This window comes from Arctopsyche grandis, chromosome 11, assembly GCF_051622035.1.
Source record: "Arctopsyche grandis isolate Sample6627 chromosome 11, ASM5162203v2, whole genome shotgun sequence".
Taxonomy (NCBI): domain Eukaryota; kingdom Metazoa; phylum Arthropoda; class Insecta; order Trichoptera; family Hydropsychidae; genus Arctopsyche; species Arctopsyche grandis.
In genome coordinates, this window is record NC_135365.1 from 23,003,043 (window position 1) to 23,018,478 (window position 15,436).

The 15,436-nt window shown below is 32.2% G+C and overlaps 1 protein-coding gene across 1 annotated transcript in view; it reads left to right on the forward strand.

The window, feature by feature from the left end:
- The first annotated feature begins 3,770 nt into the window (after positions 1-3,770).
- The window catches only part of side (motor axon guidance molcule sidestep), a 225,977-nt gene continuing 214,311 nt past the window's right edge, over positions 3,771-15,436 (forward strand). Inside the window, exon 1 of the mRNA XM_077440907.1 lies at positions 3,771-3,953. The gene's annotated coding sequence lies outside the window, so the exon portion shown is untranslated. The remainder of the gene's footprint in view (positions 3,954-15,436) is intronic.

The window sequence follows — 15,436 nt, forward strand, 5'->3', positions numbered from 1 at the left end:
GAAATTTTTGGCAAATTTATATTAAAATTAATATTTCATTTCCACTATGAACATATTTTTTTTATATATACAAATATACCAGGAAGGCCGTACAGGTTCAGAAAACTCGTAATTAAGGAGACATCTTTGAATTGTATATAAATTTTATTGTACATTAATCATAATCAAATAGTTGTGACATGGTAGGTAGGAAGGTTTTTAGCCAATTTAATCGGGAACCGTTTCGACAATGAAATCAGAAAAATTGGCAAAACTCTGATAGGAAACGATCGACCTGGAGTCACAAATATTCAAGTCTGACCAGCAGCACTACAGATATACAAAGAAAAATTATTTTCAATCGATGTCACCTCATGGGATCGAACCCGGCGCCTCTTGGTGCTAGGCAGAAGCTTAACGACCGAGCTATGCTTCTGGCATAACGGGTTGCCCTTATATGTACATATAGAATATATGATATAGAAATTTACAGATTATAATTTTTTGTAATCATATTCAAATAGTGGTTACATAGTGGGTAGTATATGGTTTTGTCGATTTGATGAGATAAATCATGAAGAAACGATTGACTTGGAGTCATAAGTATCCAAGTCTGACTAGCAGCACTATAGATTATACTCGGAGTGAACTTTTTCAGAGATCAATCTAGTACTTGAACCCGGGAATCTCTCAGTGGTTGCGTTAATGCCAACCACCGAGAGGGTTTTGAATATTGCATTGAAATATTTCTCTTTGATGAAACTTAAATGATACTCGTAGAGCAATTTTTTAGATACATATTTTAGTTGTTGTTAAATTCAGTATTTTTATGTTGGTGTTAACGTAACCACCGAGCTAATTGAATATTGCATTGAAATGTTTTAACTTTGATGAAATTTTAAAAACACTCGTAAGGAATTTTTTTTAGATAAATATTTTAGCTGTTCTTATATTCAGTATTCTTATATTATTTTGTATGGAGTAAATATTTTTTCTTCTTTTGTACAAATAGATTGAAATTTAAAATGTAAAAGGTATGTGATGAACATACATATATATGTATGTATCATAAAGGTACATCATTTTTTTCACCTCTACTACTCAACGAAAATGATATTTAACCATTGTGACAACTTTATATTATACTTGGAACAAAAACATCATATTAGTGAGATGGAATGAACGGTAGCTGTACTAGATCTCCGAAGCGCTTGAAAGCATTATTAATCATACAGTACAAGAACTTTTTATTTTTAATTAAATTTCATAAAAAAAAATTAAATTATACATATTTTTAAACAACCTGACAGTGTTTTTAAGCAAACTACATATACAGTGGTTCCTAACGGGGGGTGCGAGAAAGCATATTAGGGGGGTGCGGGAGGCGTTTCTAACAATATAATTTTAGTTTTGATATATTTGAGAACTATTTTAATATTCAATGACATCGGCTATTTTTTTTCACGACGAAATCGCTTGGGTAGCAATTACTATAATAATAATATTTTTAATGGTAGGATATCGCCTAAAGCTCTCCTAATTTCTCGCAAATAATGATGACAGTTTTCTCAGAATATGCACACCATCGTCTCCACTAGTATACTGTTTACAATTGTTTTTGCGACAGTGGCAGATAGCAAAAAACTATAGATAGATAGATAGCAAAAAACTTCTTGAGACTGGCATGTGTACACACACGAAAGTTCGATTGCAAACGTTATCTACCAATTTAAAGCAGAAACAAATACATACATACTAAATTGTTCAGTGATTTTGAAGTACATATTATTATTATTTTATACGTTCTTTTTAATTATTATTTAATTGACCGTAGTAAACCCCGCCATGTCAAGGCCCGGGGCGCGCCAAGGGCGAAGGCTCGGGATGCGTCGGGGGCGAAGGCCTAGGGCGCGCCAGGGGTGAAGGCCTGGGGGGGATGTCGGGGGCGAAGGCCGGGGGTGAATCCGTGAAGTTAAATTTAATAAAACAAAAACAAATGAATATTCAATTTTTTTTTTATTTTTCCAAAGAAATTTATTCATTTTAAACACACATATTACAAATATATAAATAAATCCGCCAAACTATAACAAATAGTTTGTTGGCGGAGAGACCTCTCTTAAATATAAGTATTATATCTATGTACATACCTGCTATGTCTATCTAAATTAATGACTCGGCTTTATCCCCACCATTGTGGTGACAAATCCGCGACACCACAAACAGTTTGCTTTCTTATATACACATACATACATATATATACACATACATACACACATACATACATGTATATATAAACATATACACATACACCTATAAATACATATATATACACACACATATATACATACATACACGTAAATACATACACACATACATATATGTTATTATTATTATAATAGTTGTATACTTTATTTAAACTTTGCAACACATTAATGAATTTACAATAAACCTAAACAATTCAGCTCCTTCTTATATAAATCTAACATAATATTTTTTAATTTTTGTTTAATGGCTAATTTACTTAATTTTTTGGTTTCTTTTAACAATGGTATCTTGTTAAATATTTTAGGCACTACATATTTTCGTATTCTTTGTCCATAATAATTATTATGTTATGGCTGATAAAGTTTACCTTCCTGTCGAATAAAAAAATTTTGCACAACCAGTGTTTTGTGGTCATTACCATAAAACTGTTCAATAGCTATAGAGTAATTTACTTTGCTATGTACCGGTAATATTTTACAAAGAAGAAAGAGTTTTTCTTATTCCTTCTTACAATTATTAAATTATTAAAATAAATATGAATAAAACAAAACTATTCAAATAAATTGTTTACTATGAGATTGGCCATTTTTACATACCTCCTTTACGTATCACATGGATTTCGTGTTAGTGGTCATTTTTATCTCTTATCCGATCGTTTTCATACTTTGCCATATTGCTCATTTTGGTCATCAATACACGTTAATGTATCGTCTGCCATTACGTTGGAGATAAAATATCGTATACAACGCGTTTTAAAAACGGGGCCCGTAAACCTTCCTGAGGTTTAATAAGCGTTCGTCCCGTGTCTTCCAACCTGTTCGCCTTGATATGGCCATATAAGATTTTAATTGTTTAAACGCCTATAATTCACTCTATAATTTATAAAATTTGCTCTATAGGTTCTCGTTATCTCTTATATTTAAATATTTATAGTTTTAACTCTCATATGTATATATAAATTTCAAATTTGGCGTCTAGCTTCATGTATTGATGATTTTTGGCCAAATATGTCAAATAAGAAGTTATGTTGTTATCTAATTGTTAATATGATTTACAATAAGCTTACATACATTTAGTTTTTTACAATAAGCTTATTAAGCGGTTTATATTACAAATACCGAGCAACGCCGGGTAAAATCACTAGTAAATAAATAAATTAAAGTAATATTTCTACATTTTAGATTAAAAAAAAACATTGATTTATTACGGCGCGTCTAATATTTCCCGTGGTAGTTAGTTTGTTTTTAAAACATTAAAAATAAATTGTCCTTGATGTATGTATAACGCTTATTAAATTTTCCAAAGCGTGCAAAATATTATATACGGCGGCATAAAGCTCGAACGGACGGAATGATTAGCGAGAAGTCGACCAACACATACGTTTTGTATACAGTATAAATATACGTGTGTGTAAAAGCAGAATCGGAAGTGTCGTTGTTTTTGGATGCGCGCGCGCAGGTCAGCGCGCCAGCATCCGGTTTACGAATAGACGACGAATAAGAGAAGAAGCGTCGCGACGCTTCAGTCCTCAGCACGACGGCGCGCGTGCGCGTCGTGCGCGCTATAGCGCACGATCGTGCTCACGAATATCGACCCTATCGACGGGCACCGACGGTTCTAAATTGCGTGCCGTGATCTCTATCCCAGTATCCCCAAAGACTTCAGTGTTTCGTACGTTTTGGCATTGTTCGGATTCCCACTGAAAAGTTTGTTGGTTTTGTTCATTGTACATATGTATCCATTCTGAAGGATTTTCGGAATATTCCATCTCGATTGTATGCACGTGATCTTCCAAACTGGAAATACCTGCTCTTATCGTGTTTAATTTTCGCATGTGTGTATATTTTTATCGATGTTAATGCGTGTAAAGGCGACAGTTATCTCGTGTGAACGGTTAAATATTGTGTCGTGTGAATGATTCGGCGGTGACAAATTGACGGCACGTGTGCTCTTTTAATTGACGTTGTGTCACGTTTAAATTTGTGCTTGAAATGGAATTTTGTATTCTTACCAGATACATATATATGTACATACATACAGTCGAGAGGGTGGTTTAATTGTTGAAAGGTATGTGGTTTGAAAGAAAATGAAATGTGACTTGATTGTTTCAACGATTTCTATCCGTTTCGATTTGTCTTATTCTATGTATTATATGTACATACATATAGGTGTGTTGTTTTTTATTTATTCCATCGAACATGTACACTCGCCTTTACAGATCGCTCCAAAGCGACGAGTGTATTTACATACCTCCTTTGTTATACAGATTTAATACAATCAATATACATAAGCATTTATACAAATGCGAATTCATACAAACATCCACAGTTACATCTATGGAGGATTTTTTAAAATTATGTTCACAATACATCTTATATCAATTTTAATAGTTACTGATCGAATGATCATTTTCTATTTTATAATTTTAATTTTTTTTTTTTAGTAATCATAGTATTACATTATTATAATGCTAATATACAGCATAATAGGAAAAATTGCTCAAAAACCTATTAATGCTTATAGTACATCTAATACATAATATTAATTAAGGACTCTCTAAAGTCGACGATCTAAAGCAGATTTTGTTGAGGTAATCTTTGTTTATACCTATTATAGATATTTTGTTGTAAATACCGAGACTCTTCACAAGTGTGTTGGTATAGTTATTAGTGATTCTATCATAGAATCTACTGGTTAGTTTGTTATTAATGTCTGTGACTAACTGAATAACTTAAGATTAGCAAAAGAGATAGTAAAGGGGATGCCAATTTTTACAGGAACCGTTTCATTGAAAATCAGAAAAATTGGCAAACTCTGATAAGAAACGATTGACCTGGAGCACAAACCATGGTCTGTCCAATAGCGGGACTCGAACTTGTGACCACTCTGCTCGAAAGCATAATATACTAAATACTAGTCCATGCCGCTAGTTTTAAGTCTAGTAGACGTTGAATATCTATTAGAGAAGTTACCAAGACAAAAACTATACTGCAATGTTCGGAGTTGTTATTGTTTTATAATTCATCTCCATTTAGTTGATGGAATTAAATAAAATCTTATGATGTTTTATAATCAATCAGGTAGAAGTATTTAAATTGCTTGTATAATAATTGAAGATGGGTTATATAATATATTATATAGGTTTGAATGTCAAAGTAAGTCTTAAATGTTTATCGAAATGACGTTCCTTGTAAAATTCCATTGGTAATAAAAATACTTGGTATATTATCTCAATTAATATTCAAACGTTTAAAAATATTTTATTCAACACACGCGTGAATTTCATTAGCGATAGTAAATAATAACTCGATAAGAGAAGGACACAGCACGAAAATCTGTACGCTTGATGTATGCAAAAGATAAGAGGAAATCAAGCCGTTTTATTACCTTTGAGCAATACACAATATTTTTACATAACGAAATACGCACCAGCAAAACTAGAAAATTTTGATTGGAAATGAAATAATCGATAGGAAAAATTTGTGAATGAACAATTCGCAGGCTCGGAAGTCAATCGCGCTAACAGCTCGGTTAGAGATTTCGTCATTTGAATGTAAAATTAAATATTTATAGATCATCCGTTGACCTTTCCGCACACACATACATACATACATACAACGCGGAACTTTTTAGGTACCAAATTAGAAAGAAATCCACGGTATTTGGGCTAGCACACGTGCGCTTTCATTTTTCACTCGTGTCACAATTGTGAATTATTGTGAATTAATTGCATGTTAAAACCTTCAAATCGAGTAGTCGTGTCGAAGGTGTTATCTCGTCAATTTCACAATTCGAGCACGTGATGTTTATCTATTTTTAATGTATGAATTATTTGTAGATTATAAGTATGAGGTGTACTTTGTATGTATTCATGTACAATATTATAGGGTTGATTGGATTGTTTTGAGATCACTTAGCGACGAAGTTTGTTCACATCCCGCCGCAAATACCCTCGAACCATTATCGTAAACATCAATAGATTTGACACGTGACACTTTGAGAAACGTTCTGGTTGTAAATTTGCGCGAACGTAAACAAGTGCGACCACTAATGAACTGGAGCATATAAAGTGCGCTCGCTTGGGATAAATTAGCCTAGCGCCGGCCCTCGCGCGAAAACTGCGCAAGTTGACAATTGACGCCTTCCTGCCGGTCAGTGTTAACTTTTTTTTTTTTTTGGCGTGTCAAAAGTGCCGATGATGACCGCAATTTCGAGTCGACGAGGCCGATCAATCGTCGGAAGTCGACACGTGACTCTAATTTTGCTAAATAATTGTTTTAATTTGAATTTTTAAATTTTTTCTAAAGCATTAAGCGCTTGCGCGCTTATCGATGTGTTGATATTTTGCCAGATTTTTAAAATATTTAACTAAGTTGTCCGTATATACGATGTGAGTCAAGGAACCTTGGCTGTGTTCAGTGTTATGAAAAGTGGTGTGATTTATTAAATAATATCTTAATTAAGTGTGTGTGTGTGTGTGTGTGTGTAATGAAGATGTTCTTGCTTATGTGTCAGTTAGCTGAAATTATTTGACAAATCAATTGTCGACAACAAAATAATACGAGGTTTATAAAGTTGAAGTTTTATCTACATATTGTATGTAACTATAATACGAATTTGAATAATTTTCGTCATACTTAACTTCTTTATTAAATATTCTTTGCAAAATTTAAAAAATTAGTAGTTTCAAGCGACAGCAGTGATAATTTACTGTTTTTGACAATCGCTAAATTTTATGACTTTGCTTTTATATTGTACGAAAATAATTCATAAAGTTGCGTATAACAGAAAAAAAATCATGTGGGTTAATTTTATAAGACAAAAAACATAATAAATTTTGATTTTGGCAAAATTTCTCAATTAAAATATTGTTATCAAAAATATGTCCGTGTAATCAATTTTGATATGCATTTTAATTATAGTTTTTGGTGATTTTGCATATGAAATTGGCTTATAAATCAATTTTTCAAACTTTTCGAAATATATGTAAGTAGTCAATTTTTTCGATCATCTTAGATTAGATTCTAAGGACCTATTAAAGTAGTATATTATGCAGAATGACTGTGAAAGTAATTCGTTACACTGGAACTATCGTTGTCTATTGTAGATGAACTACTTTTTGACTTTCTTTTTTTTATGCACATTTGTTTATTCTGTTTAAATTATTGAAGTATGTAGTATGTACAAACATATGTAAGCATATGGTGAATGCATTGAAGTATTTCATTATTAATTTATTGTACCTATGTATTATTATAACAGTGCCTCATTTTATATTGAAAGTGTATGGTGTGTGTGTGTGTGCGTATGAGATGTTTGTAAAAGTGTTTCTTGGCCTATTTGTTCCCCTCGAAGGGATTAATCGCGGCTGAATGACTTAATCGAAATTTGTGAATTATTTTTTCATTCACTAGGACCGTATGCGATATTGCAAAAATCACCCTTGTTATTGTTATCGCAAAAGCGTAAACAAACTCGATGCCGAATTTCGAAACACACTCCGCTCCTGGTGTGCGTTCAGTGGGTGGGATCGTACTTGGCGCTATTCACACGCTTAAAATGTTAAATAAATAAATAAACAAACCCTTTGTGTGCCATGCGGCGATTGTCGGTGGGTTTCGCTCACTTTTCCGCCCAAATAAAATAAACAAACGATAGGTAGGCGATACGAGCCCGGTTACACAATATGAGAAAATTAAATATGAAAAAATATGGAAAGCCGAACGAACGCACATGGTCATACTAAATCCAATTTTCCGTATGGTTATTGTCGGGATTTTTTGTCGTATGCTATACGTTTTGATTTTAGTACAGATCGGCAACTATCGCATTCGTTCGAAACGTGCGAATAGTTAAAATTGCATTTTTATTGCGAAGCTTAATTGCATAAAAACATTCCAAATACTAAAAAAGCTATTGAGGTATGTATGTACATGTGTATTATATACAAGTGTTGTGAACGTTGATTTCAACGGGTGGTTTTGGAAAGGAATTGATACACGAATTAAAATAAAGTTATATGTTATATATCGGTGACCGTCCCCGGATCGAAAGTCGAAAAATCGAAAATGTTCGTTTATCATGAATATATTTGAAAAGCGGGTAGTATATACATATATCAGTGGCGTGCGGTAAAACTCTCTCTCCCCCCGTTGTACAGTCTCACTTAATTTGCGCGAGCAGGATACAAGAGGAACAAGCTTTTCCTCCCGTATCCTGCCCGCGCACATTAAGCAAGGCTGTATGACAAAGAGAGAGATAATTTCACCGCATGCCACTGATATATATATATATATATATATATATATATATATATATATATATATATATATATATATATATATATATATATATATATATTATATACATAGTACCGTTTACCATGCATACATTCTTTTCGATCTTTCGACTTAAGATCTTTCGATTTCGGATCGTTGCTTTCCGATATTTGCTTTTTAGATCTTTCGACTTTCGATTCCGTGGTGCAGATCCGTTTTATATAAATATAATGTAAGGTAATTTATAGGCGCGCGAGCAAGTATTGATCGTAAAAAAAGTTGAGTGTGCGCATTACATGCTCACCGATCCATCCCGTTCTCGTGCAGCGAATCTAACTCTGACGTCATCTTTCGCTTGGCACACAATATCAGGAGCACATGTCAGACGCTCCACACCCTCCACTTCCCCGCGTCTCCTCGATACGATTGCTCGTCATGCCACATCCTTTTAGCGGATGCTTAAAATGCATCCATTGGTCAGAATGTATCGTCGTTGCTCTAATTGGTCAATTGTTTTAGTCCACGTGGACCACTTCACGCTGATTGGTTGTGCGCCTCGTTCGTGTGTATTTATTTTAATAAATATCTCTAGGCACAACATATACTCCTGGCATTCTAAAATTTGTTTTTGATCTAAAATCTCCATACTGGACGACGCGTACCCACAAACATATGTACATATATCGTGTCCGTTTTTATACATATTTATTCGTGAAAATACTTCATCTTTATCTTCTTAATAGCAATACTACTTATGTATATCCTTGAATAGAGCAATAATGTATGTATGTTGTTTTTTTCTTTATTTATATATGTATGCTATTTTTTATTTATATATATATATGTAGGATCCAAAGATATAGGGAGGATTGCGGGAGAGATAATCAAAGACGATGTTGGTCCATCAATGTACGTTTATTGTACCATTGAGTATAAACACGTGCGCGTACGCACCACCGGCGGCCGCCCGGCCAACGGTTCGACTACTCACCGTCAGTTGGCGTCACACTTCTGCCAACTCACAAACAGTGTACACTCATGTGTACCACTGTTTGTACATCACTCCTTAACATTACCCATTACATAATTCGCTCACACACATAAAATCCCACATATATATATATATATATATATATATATATATATATATATATATATATATATATATATATATATATATATATATATATATATATGAGTAATTTATCCTTATTTATGTGTATTTATGTGTTTATGTGTATATGCATGTATAATGTTTGTATGTTTATGGATGTATGTAATGTATGTGTATGTGTATATGTATGTGTATGTGTGTATGTATGTATATGTGAATATATGTATGTATATATATAAATATATATATATATATATATATATATATATATATATATATATATGTATATATATATATATATATATATATATATATATATATATATATATATATATATATATATATATGTATATATATATATATATATATATATATATATATATATATATATATATATATATATATGTATGTGTATATATATATATGTGTAGGTGAGTATGTATGTATATGTATATATGTGTATTTTTATATTTATGAATGTATGTATGTGTATTTGTGTATACGTGTAAGAATTTGTGTATATATGGATGGTGTACATATATGTTTATATAATTGTCTTTGGCCAGGAAGGTGCATTGGGTTTACCTGTTAGGCCTTCTTGGTGTAAATTAAATAAAAAAATAAAAAATAAAAAATAAAAATAAAATAAATAAAATAATGATGCTTTGGAACAATAATGATGGGTTGACCTTTGATGAGTCTGTCTGTAGTATTGTGACATAAATAGTTATGCAAAAAATTTATAAGATGAAGTTTTGTAAATATTTATTAAATACCGATGATGCTAATAAATAAATAAATGGATCTTCGCAAAACACAATTAAATATAATATTATTCTTCGGTCTAATATTATTTTCAATATACGTATGTAAAATTGTATTCTTTTATATAAGGTGCGATTCTAAAAATTATATTTTTCAAAAGGAAGATTTGTATGTACGTATTCTTGAATGAGGCGTTATAAATAAATGTGTTTTTTCTTCACGCGCTTCTGTAGAACGCCAGTTTTCGTTTTGCTTATTTATGTTTCGAATATATTTATTGTATGAAAATAGGCAAAAAATCGTATATGTATATGGAACGATAATAACCGTGATTTAAGACATCTTGGCAGGTGTTAAATATGGGGATATGCGAGATCGGCGTGAATAACTTTAACGTAAAACAAAACAGATTCCGACAAATAGGTCAAAAATATAAACATGTACATATTATACATATGTATATCCTACATACGCGTTTTTATCTCGTATGGATATTGACTGATTTGTATCAAAATGATATAATACATTTAGACAATTCATGCAAATGTTTTTGTATATTGTTCTATATATAGTAAAATATTGATGTTCAGTCGTATAATATTATTATAAATAGTTTCATGATGTTGGGTAGCTTATTAAATTTTAGCACTATGTAACTTCAAATGTTATGAAAAGCTTTTCAATTTAATAGGTACGAATACGATTCCAATCAGTTCGGGCATAAACTTCGCAGATTATTCCATTTGACTCGATTCAAAATCATTCGAAATGAAGCCACTTGCCAAAACGTATCGCCAGAATTGACGTAAAGTTTCTATATTTGACGTAATAAAAATCACCATAATGCAAAACCACTACAGGATATGTTTTTCGCAGTCGTAATAATATTTTTCGCATAAACACATTCAATTCCGATGTAAACATTAACTGGGGCGATTCAATTTTTTTATTATTAGTATTTTTTACAACTTCAAAGCTCTTACAAGGCGTACTTAAACTCGTCGGATTATGATAATGTGATATGCTGATACAAAAAATTGCATATTTTAAGACCGGCGAGCTAATTTCAGAACGAAACGAAGCGTTTAGTATGTGAAGACGCAATTTGTTTTGTTACGTTCGCTTTTTTACGTTCCGCGGGGCTTTAGGGCTTTAACTCCTTATCGCGGGAGCTTTCATAGCTCGTAACGCGAGATCATAAGTGGAATGTCAAGAAACAACTTCAGAGTGGTTGTGCTCTTGAAATATTACCTTCAAAGATACTGTCGAGTAGTAAAAATTTGATCTTCCGATCGTCAAGATTCAACGACTCTGCAAGCTCGAGCTAAAATGTCTAATAACTATCAAAGAGTTATTGTGCTTTTTGAAGTTTTCCCTCTAAATTTGAACTGGTTATATTTTATTAAAGGATTAAACGGATGTGCTTTGCGGCTTTGAGACGATATGACGCCGTGATTTATGATTTATATGCCGGGTATTAAACGTCACATGTGTTATGGCCTTTTGTCAAGCGAGCATTCATCTCTTATCTGATGCGACTTGTAAATTAAAAACTAAAATATCAACATTTCATCCTTTTTGAAATAATTTATTTTTATTTATTGAAATATACATATTTATCTTTTATAGAAAATTTTATTTTTAAATGTATCTTTTATAAAATGTATTTAAATTACAGAGAGCAACAAAAAAAAAATCACACTTTTAATATACTGGTACCGAAACTAAACAATCTACTAATCTTGACCAACTAAATTCGAATATGACAATTATTTTGTTGGCTTCTTCTCGTTTATGAGATATGAGCGTTAAAAAAATAACGCAATATTTACAGATTTTTGGCTTTTGAAGTCTTAAACTCAAAATATACTACTGTTGTGACAAAAGTAAGTATTTAAATCAATTTTTCTGGCCACAGTGTCATATTGGAGTGACCTGTGAAGACACTGTGGTATACTTGTGTATTAAAAATAAATAGTCAGATGTTTTTACTATTGATTGAAGTTTTTTATTGCTTTAAAATACGTATAATTAATTATTTAGCGAATTTTAAAAGTATACTCATTATATTACAAAAAAAAGTGTTTAAAAACAGTATTTCTTGATTTTTAAAATTTGCTAAATAATTAATTATGGGTATTTTAAAGCAATAAAACTCACAATCACTATGAAAAATATATGTGACTATTGATTTCAATACTCATTTTTGATACAGCAATACTACATAGATTTGGAGTTGAAGACTGCAAAAGCCAAAAATCTGCATTTTTTTTAAATACTTACATATATCTCGTAAACGAGAAGAAGCCAATCAAAATCATTGTCATATTCGAATTTAGTGGGTCAAATATAATATAGATTGATGAGTCTGCGCTCTGGTAATTTTTTTGTTGCTCAGCGCTATTAGTAGTTATATTCGTTTGAAGTTAATTGTACGTTTGGATAAAATGAAATTAGAATTTAAAGGGTTAAATAAATACGATAAATATCTTACATACAGATTGCGAATTTTAAATAAACATTTTTTGATGTCGATTGTGGTATCCGTCAACGAATACGCATTCAGGGCTTGTAAACATTCACTTTCGGAAGGCAAACAGCGTTCGCTAAACGTTCTAATAATACATTTTAATACCGATAAAATATGTTCACAACTGATGAATGAACACGGCAGAAAAAATAAATTACATTGAATCACGTTCGTTTTTACGTATCTAAATTTTCATTAATCCGGACGAATCTTGCGTAGAAATTTCGCAGCGAGCGTCGCGGTTTGCCAAGTTCGAAATACGGAAAAATGTCGCGTGGGACGATATATTAGTACGGTGGATTATCACACTCGTTATATTTTCCGGCTTTCGTCGACTTGTAATTTAGTCGAGAATATTGTAGAAAAACAAGGACGGGTGCCCCATCGAATTAACGACTGAAAGATTTCGAAGTGAAAAAAATCGAGAATTTCGTTCGGATTCGAGTCTCGTATGTTTAGTAGGGACACGCGTACAGAAATAGAAGCTAATGTCGAAGAAAAAAGCACACTAAAAGCTCCACAACTTGGACCACTAATAGCTCGGTTCTGTCAGCTTCCATACCGCTCTTCTAACATTACTATCCACTGCTACCGAAATGAATAACGATCTAGGCATATGATAATGTGAGACAGGAGATAGGTAACGATAAACGCATTCACCGAACGTAATATACATCGATGATGATATACAAACAACCTCATTAAGACTTAACTGGCCTGGGGTAGGATACCTCAAAGTCACCCTTTGTGTAGTTAATTTCACCGTATTGAATAATGAAGTAACAGTTGATTTATGAGCGATAGTTTCATTAGTTAAGGTTGTTAATACACATACGTTTCACCCCCCTCCCACAATTGTACATATATCTTATTTTTATATTTATATTATGTCGAAGTCGAAGTGGCTAAGATATTGTAAATTTACTTTATGTTAGTCTAATATATGTAACTTGAGAAAATTACACATTTCCGTTTGATTAAATGTTATAATAGATTTTAGGTATCATAATTAGCTTTGGGTTAACTTTGAAGTTGTAGCAGTGTTGATTTTATATTTACGCCACGTACTTTCAGTTAATTTATGTGTAAATTAATAATTTCAACGCTTTTTTATATACTTTACACATTATTCGAGACTATCATGTGCGGTATTATGTTTTTATTTTAATAGTGCTAAGTTTTGAGCGCCGACTATACATACAGAGTTTTTCTGCGCTTTCTATATGCAGTTCACTAATTTTCTATTTTTAATGTTCAATTTTAAAGTTTGTACATAAGAATTAACGTGCGAAATTAAAGCTGCTTGATTAAAGAGGGCTCGCATACATTCTCGAGTGTATTCATATATGTATGGCTCGTTCATTATAACGAGTTGGCAATTTAAAAATTTAAATTTCAAATTGGCTCTTTCGAGTAAACTTGCAAAGAAACGGTTGCCATTCCAGTGTGTACACTAAAATAAAAGTTTGAGAACGGCTGACAGTTTTAAAGCGATCCGTGTATGAGTGTCATTCATTTTAACCGTTGATTTGATTGCAATACTGGTTGTATGGAGATACTGTGTTTTTTTCATGCTGTTTTATATTAAATTTCATCCATGATGTTTTGGTGCATATATTATTTACCGCATTCTCTCTCTCTCACTCTCTCTCTATTCTTGGCGTTTTCAATTTCTTCGTACGAAATCTGGCTTAGGCACGCTGCGTTTGCTCCTTTGAAGTTGTGATTTGCTTAAGACGTCGGCTTTAATATCTCGTATCCTTTTGTTCAGATTGAAAATGTGCTCTGGAATGTGTGTACCTTTCTGATATTCATATTAGAACGTTCCGTAATAAATACGTATTGTGCTTCCGTTATAGATCATAGAGTTTGAGTTGTGTTCGGATTTGTTTACGTTGGTGTGAACCTACGGTTTAGTTTGTATGTAAAATAGTTGAATTTTACGTAGATGTATACGAACGGACAATTTGTGCAATTTATGGGTACAAATTGTATTTTTAAAGTGGGTTTTTGCCGTGGGACAGTTTTAGTGTCGCTGAACGTCTGTATATCACGCGGATAGTTCGCTACGCCTTTTTACATGATCTTTTGTTTATTTTGCTTGCGGAGTTAACTCTGTCCGTTATTTTTGTCTTCACTCTATTCGCTTTGTTGACTCTGTATGGAAATTCGCCACGTAAAAGCGTGTCCATCGAAAGATTTGAATTTTTATTGACGATACTGAATGGCGGTATGGGATTAAATTTATTGGCATACATGATCAAAAGCAAACACTTTATATGCGAAATAGATGTAGATTGAGTGCATTCTTTGATTAAATTGTATACGAGCACGGTGGGCCTTTATTTGAATCCTATTTGTATGTAATTTTAGTATTATACTTATACATAATTCATAGGTAAGTGAGTACATGATTTCATCAAATGAAAATGACTTGTGTTTACTGTATAATAAATAGAAAAAATCGTATTGAACTCTACAAAGTGTGATGCATGAATTGAT